Source organism: Mesoplodon bidens, assembly GCF_964165515.1.
Source record: "Mesoplodon bidens genome assembly, chromosome: 13".
Taxonomy (NCBI): domain Eukaryota; kingdom Metazoa; phylum Chordata; class Mammalia; order Artiodactyla; family Ziphiidae; genus Mesoplodon; species Mesoplodon bidens.
Window position 1 is genome coordinate 74,374,117 of NC_138169.1, and position 13,062 is coordinate 74,387,178.

A 13,062-nucleotide genomic window follows, 5' to 3' on the forward strand; every position below is an offset into this window, starting at 1 on the left:
ACAAAGTGATAATTTGGAGAAGGAAGCAAGACAGAGGGTCTTCCTCTGGAAAGGTAGTCAGGGAAGGTGACATTTTTCGAGAACCCTGAAGGAATTAATGGAATGTTCCAAGCCAAAAAAATTCCGTGAGCAAAGAAGGATCCACGGAAGGGAACCAAGAGCAAATGTCCTGAGGAGGGAGCCGTGGTTGATGTGTTTGCAGAATCTCAAAGAGCCCAGAGGTGCCAGAGTGGAGCAAGTGTCTTGGAGAACAGAAGGAACGAGGGCCGAGAGGGGGAGAGGAGGGGAGGGGAGGGGGCGCAGATGGCCCAGGTCTACAGGGCCAGGGGGCTGTCTTTAGGACTTTCCATTTATTCTGAGAGCAGAAGCCTTCGGAGGATTCCTGTAGGGGAGTGGCCTGGTCCGATTTACATTTTGCGAGCATCACTCTGGCTGCAGGGCAGAGAATAGACTGGGGAGAGGGCAGAAGAGGGGGACCCAAGTGCGGGCTACTGCAAGTTACAGAAAAGGCAAAGCCCCAGTTTCTAGGGGTAAGCCCTTCCAGATGTTATCTCACGGGAACGAGGAGGGTGGAGGCTCCAGACCCTTACAGCTGTGTGATGATTCCAACTGGGAGCCACATGTTAAACATTAGTTTAGTAGACTAAAAAAATTGTTGATAATAATGTCTAACTAAAACAGAGGTCACGTACTAAAAATAAAGGCACCCCTTCCAGTCTTACCTCCCACAGGACACCTGTGTTAACAGTTTCTTATGAATTCACTCTTGCAGGGATTTTCCACGTATTGTTTACATGTACTTTCCCCACCCCCTACCCTGTCCCCATGAATAGGATTACACTTAATGCAGCATTATTTTGCACATAGCTTTTTTTATTTAATGATTTAGTGCTGGCATATTTCTCTATTTGCATGCAAGGGCTCACCTCACCGGTTTTAAGGTTGCCTGGGATGGCGCCATGTGGGTGGCCCATCTGTCACGTATTTAACCGGTCCCCATGAATGGGCATGAAGGTAATTTCCAAGTGTTTTGCAATCTTAGACGATGATACAAAGTCTATACATTTTTGCGCAGTTGTCTGGGCACGTCTGCAGGGTAAATTCCTACAAGTGGAATCCATGATTTGGTGCATCTAACATTCTGATGGATATCTTCCAATGGACTTTCCCACCCGCCAGGTACGAGAAGGCCTGCTTCTCACACCCCCATGACACTGCCTGGTGTCACACTTTTTAATCTTTGAAAACCCACTTTGACTTTAAATCTTCAAGCTTGGACAAAAATGAAGCGCATGTACATTTAGACGATGCTTCCCACGTTTCAGTTTTCTCATTGATCTCCTTTGATTCTCAGAAAATCTTAGGAGGCAGGAATCATCCTCCTTCTTAGAAGAATTTAAGGAACCATTGGCCCCCTTTTTCACAGAAGAGCAAAGGGAGAAATTATATGATTTTCTCAGTGTGAAAAACTTAGACAAAACTAGAAATCATGTTTCACGTTCCTTCCCCTGTACCTCCCCAGGCACGGTCCACCCAGCAGCCTCCACCCACCCCCACTGGCCCCAGCTCGGAGGCTGCCTGGGGCTGGACACTGGCCTCTACCCTGCCGTCTCCTGAGGACATCTGACCTGAACTCTGGTTCAGAGGGGAGCAGGGGGCTGACTTCCTCTCCCTGGGGAGATGGAGGCGACAGAGGGTGGGAAGGGAGGCCGGGAGGTGAGAGCCCGAAGCCTGTGGGAGCAGCTGCAAAGCAGCGTGGTCAGATGCCTCATCTGGCAGGACCCAGGACCCAGTGAGGGCTCTGTGGCTGTCGCCTGAGCAGATCTGGGAAGTTGCATCTTGGCATAGCTGGCGTCCTTTCTCTCTAAATCTGATCAGCAATTTCAGCTCTGTTCCCCAATACCCACCACTCCCCCGCCCACCTGGCGCTCTCTGTGAAGAATCCCCACAGGTCCGGGTCCGGGTGCAGACCAGAGGCAGGGTGCTGACCCCTGTCTCTGCGGGGGGTTGCTCCTCCAGCAGCCCTGCCCTCCCTGTCTGTCATACCCCACCCCAGGCCCTGACGCCCCTTCCGAGATGTTCAGAGGTGCTGCTGGGCCACGTGCTCTATCCTTGTTGCACAGACCTGCAGTCTTACATATGTTCTTTAAAAAAAGAGGGCTCTGGGCTTCCCTGGTGGCGCAGTGGTTGAGAGTCCGCCTGCCGATGCAGGGGACACGGGTTCGTGCCCCGGTCCGGGAAGATCCCGCATGCCGCGGAGCGGCTGGGCCCGTGAGCCATGGCTGCTGAGCCTGCGTGTCCGGCGCCTGTGCTCCGCAACGGGAGAGGCCACAGCAGTGAGAGGCCCGCGTACCGCAAAAAAAAAAAAAGAAAAAGAGGGCTCTGATGGAGGCCCACCCAGAATCCACGCCAGAATTGCACGTGCCTCTCACGGTGTCCAATAGGGGCCACCAGACACGGGTGGACCAGTGAGATGTACTACAAATGTATAATACACACCGGCTTTTAAAGACTTGGTAAGGGAGTTCCCTGGTGGTCTAGTGGTTAGGACTCTGCACTCTCACTGCCGTGGTCTGGGTTCAATCCCTGGCCCGGGAACTGAGATCCCGCAAGCCACATGGTGCGGCTAAACAAAGACTCAGTAAAAGAAAAATAATGTAAAATAGCTCAGTATTTTTTTATATTGGTTATCTGTTGAAATGATAATATTTTGAATATATTGGCTAAAAAAGTATATTATTAAAATTAATTGTACTTTTGACTTTTTAAAATGTGGCCACAAGAAGATGTTAACCAAGTGGCCGACTGGTCTCCAGTTATATTCTATTGAACAGCCCCGGTCTAGACATCTAGTGCCTTATTCATCATCATTGTAGCTGCTGCAAATCCTGCTTGGAAGCAGGTAATGTATGAGGGAAGGAAGGAAGAAATAAAGTGAGGAAGGGAGGGAGGAGAAGAGGGAGACTGGAAAGCGATTTTCATCTGGGGAGGCCTCGTGGGAGGAACACGCAACAATGTCAGATCTCAGTACTGCTATGTGGTTGGACCATCTGGGGCAAGTGACTCAAACTTCTCTGAGCTATAATTTTCTCATTAGTAAAATCGAGGTCATAGTTACCTGACAGGAGTATTTTGAGGTTTAGAAAGCTCCTAGCACAGTGGCTGACACGTATGACTTGCTCAGTGAGTAACAGTAGTTTTGCATAAGTAGCACCTGCGCCAGCACATGACAGGTGCTCAAGAAAAGCTTTTGAACCCACAAAAGTATGCAGGTTTGGGGGATGTGGGGGGAGGTGGTCACCCACGCAGTACAATCTGTTTTCGAACATCTTATCTGTCATTGCTATGTGCCCACCCAGGGGACCGAATGGAACCTCTGTGGAGAGTCACCCTCTTGCCCAGCTTTTTCCTGCCAGGTTGCAGACTCTTCACCTGTATTCAGTGTGCTCTTCGGTTAGATTGGTCTCCCTTGTGCCCTGGAGACCCGTCTGGGAAGTGCCCGAGTTCCACCTGGAGAACTGCCAGCAAGCGTGGTGGCTGAATTTGCTGTGGCTAGATAACTTCCTGTCGGTCCAGGATGCAGTGAGTTTTAAGTCATTGGCCGTGAAAGGGCAGAGAGGTGCAATCCGGTGTCTGCCTTCACATGGTTTGGTGAACTTTCCCAGAGCCAACCTGAGTCTGATCCGCTTTCTCCTGGCATATCTTCTGGAGTAATAGTGATGCTGTGGGTGGGAAGACTAGCCTCTGGTGATGGGGTGGGAGTTACGGCACCATCCCTGACGGGGCAGTTGCTGTGAAAACAGAGCGGGGGCGGGGGAGCGGGTCTGGGGGGACAGCCGCCTCGGTGCCTGCCCCGGATGCAGCTGCCCGCTGCTCTGTCACGGTTCCGTTCCGGTCCGTGTCACCCCAGGGGGAAGGACACTTTCTTCACCTCCGCCCAGAGAACCAGTGATGAGACGGAACGTGGCCCCACCCCCTCCCCAGAATGAATTCTACCCCATGTCCAGCAGCATCTGACCGCAACAACGTCTGTATATGTTGGTCACGGCTTCCTTAAAGCCCTAGGTTCCTCCTAATGAGCCTGGAGCAACTGGAAGTGAAATAGCTGTAACGAAACCATGTCACTGCTTTCGCCTTGAAAGCACAGCTGAAAGGAGCATCGCTACAGCGCGGCTACATAACCGCTGGCCAACCAGACGGCTGCCTCTAGTTCACAAGGGCCCAGCAGCTTCGACGGGGTGTACATCACTGTCTAACTGCCTTCGGGTGCACCCACGTCTGTGACGGGGTCCAGGAGGAGAGGCTGGGCTGTTTTCCCAGAGTCAGACTGGCTTGGGCCACCCATACATGGGACAAGGAAAGCTGTCACTCCTCTTGGATAAGTCTGGTCTCCCTGGGACTGAGGGCATGGGAGGGGAGGCCAAGGCGCCTTTTACCTCTGAAGCCCTGGAGAGAACTGCCCGCAGGAATTGCCTCACACTGAGTTAGAAATACAGGTAACCGCGCGGTGGCTTTGGCTGGCCGATCTCCTGTCAATCATGCGTGGCACCTCTGGGGTTTCCCACAAAAGCTCTCCTGCAGCCAGGCCTCCGTTCTAAATGAACACATTCTCTCCACCTGGAGTTGCAGGAGGGCAGGAAGGCAAGGAAGAGAGAACAACATCAACCCTCTGACTCCAGCGCACCGTAAGGATAATTAATCCTTACATCCGTGAAACGTGATGGGATTTAGTTCCCACCACTGTCCTGGGAGATGAGCTATTATTGTTGTTTTCAACAAGAGAGAAAAGTTGTCTGAATTTCCAGTTTGTAAAATGGTAATAATATCTACTCCCCCGGGATTGTTGTAACGATTGGCGGAGCTGAGGTATGTGAAATGTCCGTAACTCAAAGTCCTTTCTATTCCCGTGGACATTTCGGCCACCCGCCTCCTGAGTTCCTCCTCCTGGTCCAGGAAGGTGAACCGATGCAGAGCAGAGCTGGCACATGAAGGAGAGAAGTGACCTTTGCTGGTTTCTTTCCAGTGCAACGGCTGGACGTGGTATCTTGCCAGTGACTTTCAGTTCCATCTCATGACCCCGGCGATCCTCTTCATCCACGGAAAGTGAGTCTAATTGGAGCAAGTGTTTCTCCCCGTGTGGCCTCTTTCATAAAACTGTTAAGAGAGGCTCCAGTTCCGGACAAAGCAGCTTTTACGATTTAGGAAACGAACTTTCCAGAAGAGCGTGGACACCAAACCCGCCACTGTTTACTTCTTCCAAGTTCTCCTCTAATCTTTGTCCTACACAATCAGTCTGTATTTTTGCAGAGTTATAATCAGTGTGTCTGTCATATCTAGGCTCAGTTTTTTCCATTTCACTGTTCTTAGAAACAGTTCCGCATCTGGACATGACCTGCTTACTTGTCAGTTTCAGGATTTATATACCATTTTTTATAGTGGGCACCTAGATTGTTTCCATTTAAAAAAATTATAATATATATATATATTTATTTATTTATGGCTGCATTGGGTCTTCGTTGCTGCATGTGGGCTTTCTCTAGTTGCAGTGAGCGGGGGCTACTCTTCGTTGTGGTGCGCGGGCTTCTCATTGCGGTGGCTTCTCGTTGTGGAGCATGGTCTCTAGGTGTGCAGGCTTCAGTAGTTGTGGCACGTGGGCTTCAGTAGTTGTGGCTTGCGGGCTCTAAAGCACAGGCTCAGTAGTTGTGGCACACGGGCTTAGTTGCTCCGCGGCATGTGGGATCTTCCCGGACCAGGGCTCGAACCTGCGTCCCCTGCATTGGCAGGCGGATTCTTAACCACTGCACCACCAGGGAAGTCCCTGTTTCCAATTTTTTATGATTATAAATGGCACCTCAACGAATGTCTTTGAACATGCTACTTTTTCCTGTTCTGTACTTATTTCCTTGGGGGGTTATATCCAAGTGGAATTACTAGGTCAAAGGGTAGGAACAATTTTGCGGTGCTTGTTACATATTGTGAGATTACTCTTCAGAAAGGTGGAGTAATTTATAGTGTCCCAAGCAATGCAGCAGTGTACCTACCTGCTTCCCCACGTTGGATGTTTATCACCTTAATTTTTCTTAGTTTTAGAAAAACTCTTAAGGCCTCAGTAATTCACGGGAGAATTATAGTTTGTGGATTGTCCATGCCATATTTTAAAAGATTTATTATTCCTTTTGTTAAAATACATGTTCAATTTAAGAAACATTGGAAAATATTAGGATAAAAAAGGGAAAAAACAATCACCTTAGACCTGTTTCCTCACTTAAGGAGCAGTGATTTTGCTATCCGTATTTTGACGTTTATTCTTCTGATCTTTTATTTTGCACAGTTTTTTATACACGAAAGGATTCTGCATATATACTTTAGATCTTTCTTCTAATAGTTTTATGATATAAGCATTTTCCCATATTACTTTATTTTTTAAGTTAACATACTTTTGATGTCTGTATAACATTCCATTTCATGAATGAACTATATAGTTTACCTATATCTTCCCCTAGTGTTAAATACTTAGATTATTTCCAATTTTATAAATAACCGTCTCATAAACATTTTCGTGGTAACCATTTGTCTCCAACTCTGATATTTCTAGAATGCATATCCTTAAGAAGAATTACTGGGTCAAAGGGCATGAGTCTTTTGGGCTTTTGAAGTATGATGACAAATTGCTTTCCTTAAAGGCTGTATCAATATTCAGTCCTCTGGCTATCTAATTACACCATTGCCAATATGGACTATTAATAATTTAAAAAACCCCAAATGCAAAACTTGTTATTTTAAGATATGTAAGAAAAATTCATTTTTCACATCTCATTTGTAATTCTTTGATTACTAGCAGTGGAGCTGAATTCCAAATATGTGTTGACCGGCTCTGTTTCACGATTACCTGTTAATGCCCTTTGCAAGGAGACATTTAAATCACAGGCTGACCCATGATGTTGCCCACTCTAGCCACATGTAAAGACTCAAGTATTCTGGGCAAGGAAAATGCATCCAGTTTTTTTTTTTTTTTTTTGTGGCACTGCACGGCATGCAGGATCTTAGTTCCCCAACCAGGGATCAAACCCATGCCCCCTGCACTGGAAGTGTGAAGTCTTAACCACTGGACTGCCAGGGAAGTCCTTCCAAATTTTAATGTATCCTAAGAATTGAATAGTTTTTTAAAAGGCAGATCTGTCTATTTACATGCATATCTGAAGCACGTGAAGTTTCCTAACTTCAAATGTAGAAGAGTTTTTGGCTGACCACTTAAAAAATATTGTTCCATGCTTCCACTAGGTACAGAGGTAGTTTGCTGGTATAGTGAGCTTGAGGCAGAAGATGTGGTTCAAATCATGACTGATAAATTACCAGCTGGGGGGCCCAGTGTAAGTCGCTGGACTCTCATCTTCATTGTTCATGTCTATGAGATGGAGACGATACACTTCACATCAGGGCCAGAGGAGGAAGTGAGATCGTACATATGGGAGCTAGCACAGTGCCCTCTGTGATGGGCTATGGCTGCTGGAAGGGCTCTGGAGACATGGTGGGTGCCTGCAGGTACAGGTGGGCAGGTGCGTGGCTCAGCCAGCCCTGAAGCCCCAGCCAAGGAGAAAGGGCGCCTCTACTGGCTCCCTCCGAGGTGCATTGGCAGCAGGATGCCCTGACTGCTGGTCAGGGTGTTTAGTGGAGAAAGGGTTGGTTTCTTCTGAGGCCTCTCTCCTTGGCTTGTAGATGGCTGTCTTCTCCCTGGGTCATCACATGGTCTTCCCTCTGGGGTATCTGTGTCCGAATCTCCTCTTCTTATAAGGACACCAGTCATATTGGATTAGGGTCCATCCCAATGACCGCATTTCACCTTAATTATCTCTTAAAGACCCCATCTCCAAATAGAGTCACACTCTGAGGTCCCGGGGTTTAGAATGTGGGTGGGTGGGGACACAATCCAGCCCATAATAGTCTGTATTAGGAAGCTTTTATTAGAGTCTTTGTAGCGGTGGTAGCTAATGGAGACTTGTCTGAATCCTGAGAAGAGGTGCCATGGTTTGGGCTCCAGTCCTTCAGGGAGTTAAACAAATAGTTCCTTGAGTGGATGTGGGTTTTTACTGGATGGCCTGACTGAATGGTTTACCACCCACCAAGGACAGTGAGTTCTTAGTACCTCCCCACTCTAGACCTGGTGGGAACCTACTTGAGTGTCCTTATGACTGAGGCATCCTGGCCCCAATGTCAGCATCTTTCCGAGAGGCTGTCATGGAAGGTAGATTTCAATTCCTCAGCTAAAAACCAGCACTACCCAAACTTGTGACTATGATACTACATTTAGCCTCTAAATGGAAAGAGGTATAAAAGGTAGGGCTTTTTTCCCTTCAGATAACACACTCTTACAGAATTCTAGTAATTCAAGGAGGACTGAACTGGAGGGTCTGGCAAAAGGCACGGTAAACATACAGCATTGTTACCACACCTTCCCTGCCCACACTCATGGCAGACATTACTAGTCAATCACTGCACCACTGAGCTAGGATTCCTCTTCCATTCCAAGCATTAACACTAAACTAGAATTGGCACTCTAGATAAAAATAATTTGCTCCCTGTATCACTGTGGTGTTAAGCAAATGGTATCTCATTCCTTCCTCGTGAAGAACCATGGCAACTTCGAGCACTGGAATAGGACTGCTAAAGGCAGGATTATGCTGGTTGGTTTGGCACTCATGTTTGACAATTCTTCCATACCACTGCAGAGCCTCCTGGTCCTGACCCTCACAATCCCAAGTAGATACAACCAAACAGTGCCTTGCTCTGTGCCTGTGTCCTGAAATCTCATTTCCTGCCCCAGAACTGCCCACATACTACAGCTGGGACTCCTTCAGGAACCCTCTCAGCCTTACACGTGCAGAGTCCCAGACTGTGGAGGAATTAATTTTTGTGGGGCCACCTTTGACCCAAGGGGGGATAGAAGACAGTAGGAAAATGCTTCTTTCTTTCATCCCCCAGGACAGTTTTGAGTTGCATTTCATAAGGCTCCACAGAACATTCTGGCATTGGCCACCGTGATACTGCATCTTTGCATTTGCCTTCCTGCTTCCCTGTTCCAACCCCATCCTTTATTCCTCCCTCCACATGAACTACCTGCACCCTGATATTTGTCAGATTCTCCGTTCGGGTGGGTGGAGGATCCCTGTGTCCCATCTGTGCCTGACAGTCATCTCTCTCCTGAATCAACCACCACGTCTGTCCATACAGTGCTTCATGGGTGGCAAGGGAGATTCCCAAGCATGGTCTCCTTTTGAGCTGCACAGTAAGTTTCAGGGTGAAGATGAAGAAATTCAAGTTCAAGGTCCTGCCCAGGGCCTGGCAGCTAGTAAATGGTCAAGACTAAAGGCTAACTGAGGCTCTCTAACTCCAGCCCAGCTCCGGCCCCACTCGGCCACAGCTGCGGCGCCCACGGCAACCTCTCTCAAAGGCAGGCTGGCAGGAAGCGCCTCTGATTGCCAAGGTTGCGAGTCTTTCGTGTCCACAAATTTTGCGGTGAAGGAAAGTGAACGTCCTTTCTTCTTTGCAGAAATCAACACGCCCTTGTCCTCCTCGGGGCCACGCTGTTCTTGGCATCTTTCACCGCCTCTGCTCACACTGGCTTATAACCTTCCGGTGGCAGCTGCGTCAGAAGCAAGGTAACCGCGGTTCCCAGCCCGCCCTGCTCTATCCCTCGCCTGCCCTCGGACTGTCCAGGACCTCCCAGGCAGGGCTGCTGTATGGATGCCAGGCTCTTTGCACTGTGCACATCGGCTCCTGGAAAAACTGGGTGGGAACTGTTCGGCCTTGACGGGAAAGTTGATTGCGTGTTCGTTTCCAAACTTCTGAACCTTTCAACTTGTGCTGGGGGTCTGCTCAGAAAACACAGGGAACTCACTGTTGCCCATTGAAATACTTCTCGGAGGAAAGGAGCGCCCCCAGGTGGCTGTACTGCGTTTCTCCTCCAGCGGCGAAGTGCCGCTTGGAATCTCTATTATGGAACAGAGAGACTGAAATTTAAGGAAGCTGGGGTTACCTCTTCAAGGTCACATGCCTAGTAAGTGATACCGTTGTGAGCTGAACCTGGGACCTTACCCACTATGCTATTTTGCCTTTCCAGTGGGGGTATATATAACACTTCTTCCTTATAACCACCCTGTGTCTTCTACAGGAAAAACTGGTAAGATTTCCTGCTAATCTATTCTCAAGGCAGCAGTCAGAGAGATGAAAATGCAAATCGGATCCTGTCAGTCATCTGCCCACACTCCTCCACTGGTCCCCAGGCAGAATCCCTGTGTGACCTCATCCATCACTTCCCTGCCTGCTGACGCAGGACCAGCCGCGCTGGCCTCCTTCCTTCCACGCACCCAACATGCTCCCTCCTCAGGGCCTTTGCACGTGCTATCCCCTCACAGGAGAACACTTTTCCTTTAGAATCTAGGTCTTGGCAGGGCTAGCTCCTTCACTTCCTATAGGTGTCTGTGCATACATCACCACCTCAGAGCAACCTTCACTGACCTCCTGATGTAAAATAGCCCAGAACCGTGTCTGGCACGAAAGTGCTCCAAATGTATTGTGAGTGGAATAGATGAATGAATGAGTGACAGACTACACCCCAGGCCTTTTGACCAGGGAAGCATCGTGCCCTTCTGGTCATGACATCAGCCTCTGTGGGCATGGCCAGGTGACCGAGAAGGAGGCTCGCCCCTGGGTAGCCCAGTGGTGTTCTCAACTCCAGATGCAAATGAGAGTCACTTGGGGAGATTTGAAATCCCACTGATGTTTCCAGCAAGCACCATCCTGGACCAATGGAGTCAGAATCTCCGGGGCTGTGGCCCTAGCAACCGAATTTTGTAAGTGCTTCCATGAAGAGGTTCACGCCTTTCAGAAGAGGGTCACCTCTGGGAACCACATTTTTGTTTTTGTTTTTGTTTTTGCGGCACGCGGGCCTCTCACTCTTGTGGCCTCTCCCGTCGTGGAGCACAGGCTCTGGAAGCGCAGGCTCAGCGGCCATGGCTCACGGGCCCAGCTGCTCCGTGGCATGTGGGATCTTCCCAGACCGGGGCACGAACCCGTGTCCCCTGCATCGGCAGGCGGACTCTCAACCACCGCGCCACCAGGGAAGCCCAGAACCACATTTTTAGAGCTATCCCAGCATACCAGCCACGAGAAACAACTATTTAAAATGAACACAGCCATCATATTTCCTTGGGAGCCAGTGTGGAGGGGCCCAAGGGAATTTGGAATTTTAGGAAGCCAGCTGTGGCCCAAGGCAGGATCATGAGGTCACTGTGGATTATTACTAAGGAAATGAACAAATGTACACCCAGTTTTCCTTTGGGTTTGCTGATTGCTCCAATGGACATCTGAGGGATTCCTTTTGCCACGTCCAGATCAAACGTAACCTTTGGCCTTACGTCCTTGTGTTTTCCAGTGAAAATGCAGCTATGTTATATATCTTGGAGTACTACACGAAGCCCTGTGGCCGATTTGGGCCATTCTTTGTGGGCCTCTTTCTGACCATTTTCATGCACCAAAACCACGAGGCAAACATTCTCAAAACCAAGGTATATGGTTTCCCCATACCTCACTGTAAGGACTGGGTCTGCTTGGGACTGGAGGCGTCCAAGATGAACACAGGTTTCTGACTTGACTAATGACATTGGATGGTGAATCAGAATGATTACCCACAGGAAAGAAATTCCATCTGGAAGGCAAAGTAACAGCTTTCCTCCCTCTGGACACCTCACGACCTGATTCCCAGATGGAACTGTCCAATCTGACCAAGAATCTTATCTCTGGAAACCAAAGAGCTTGTGCTATTAAAAATCCAACCCGGGCTTCCCTGGTGGCGCAGTGGTTGAGAGTCTGCCTGCCGATGCAGGGGACGCGGGTTCGTGCCCCGGTCCGGGAGGATCCCACATGCCGCGGAGCGGCTGGGCCCGTGAGCCATGGCCGCTGAGCCTGCGTGTCCGGAGCCTGTGCTCTGCAATGGGAGAGGCCACAGCAGTGAGAGGCCCGCGTGCTGCAAAAAAAAAAAAAAATCCAACCCACCTAACCATGAAGTTCCATGGGGTTTGCCATTGCCATCCTACTGGGTGTGTTTTCCCATATCAGTGGTTTCTCTGGCTCTGTACCAAGGCTCTGACGGGTGGGATGCCTCCTCCTCCTTGCCCACTCCTCCCCATGCGATCACCCACCAAGCCCCGCGGGTTGTTTCTCCTGCCATCCTCTCGTAGCCTTTCCAACTGACCTTGTTGAAGCTCGTCTCATCTCTTACTTGGATTTCTTCACTAGTTTTCTTGCCTCTTGTCTTCTTGATCTCAAATCCACCCACAGGGCAATCTATTTAAAATACTACCTTGGCCTTGAACTGTGCAAAACTTTTTCATATGACTTTTGTTGATCCATAAGACCTTGAGGGCAGAACATGTCTTATTCACCTCTGAATTTCTAGCACCTGGTTCTGAAATCACTCAATAAATGAATGACAGATAATTTGCTTCTCAATGGAAGAAAGGCCCAGAATTCCCTTGCATTATTAGGGGGCAATGCTGACCCCAGATCCCCACTGCTAGGCCCGACCTTGGTTTGCCTAGGTCTTGTGGGTACCTCACCTAAACGTTCTAGAGATGAGGCACTGGTCCTTGGAAAATCTTGTGTTGCTCATAGCAGGAACAGGAGCTAGGGCTTTATTGGAAGGAATGGATACACAGGTGCTCCATGTGTATTTTCCTATAGGTTGGAGTTATGATATTCCCCTGAAAATGCACAATTCAGTTGTAGATTACAACAGAGGACCATTCAAGAGGTGCTTTCGCATAGTCCAGGTTCATGGTGCCCAGGGAGAAATTGGGTGTGAGCAGAGGGGAAAACCTAAGATGATGATGGGGCATTTGGGAACACTCAGAGGACCAGGTCAGGACCAGGGAGCATGGAGCTAGAACCCAAGTCAAGCAGAGCTGGAGGAATGACTTCGATGGGATGAGTAGGCCAAGTACAAACTGTAGAAGCCAGAAAATAAGAACACAGGGAGGGGTGGGATAGGGAGGGTGAGAAGGAGAC

General features: G+C 49.1%; 1 pseudogene across 1 annotated transcript in view; it reads left to right on the forward strand.

Annotated features, from left to right (window-relative positions):
- LOC308627137 (O-acyltransferase like protein-like) overlaps positions 1–13,062 on the forward strand; it is a 61,396-nt pseudogene that overhangs the window by 40,237 nt on the left and 8,097 nt on the right. Inside the window, exons 10-13 of the transcript in view lie at positions 3,417–3,582; positions 5,024–5,103; positions 9,548–9,656; positions 11,432–11,564. The product of the transcript in view is annotated as an O-acyltransferase like protein-like (transcript). The remainder of the gene's footprint in view (positions 1–3,416; positions 3,583–5,023; positions 5,104–9,547; positions 9,657–11,431; positions 11,565–13,062) is intronic.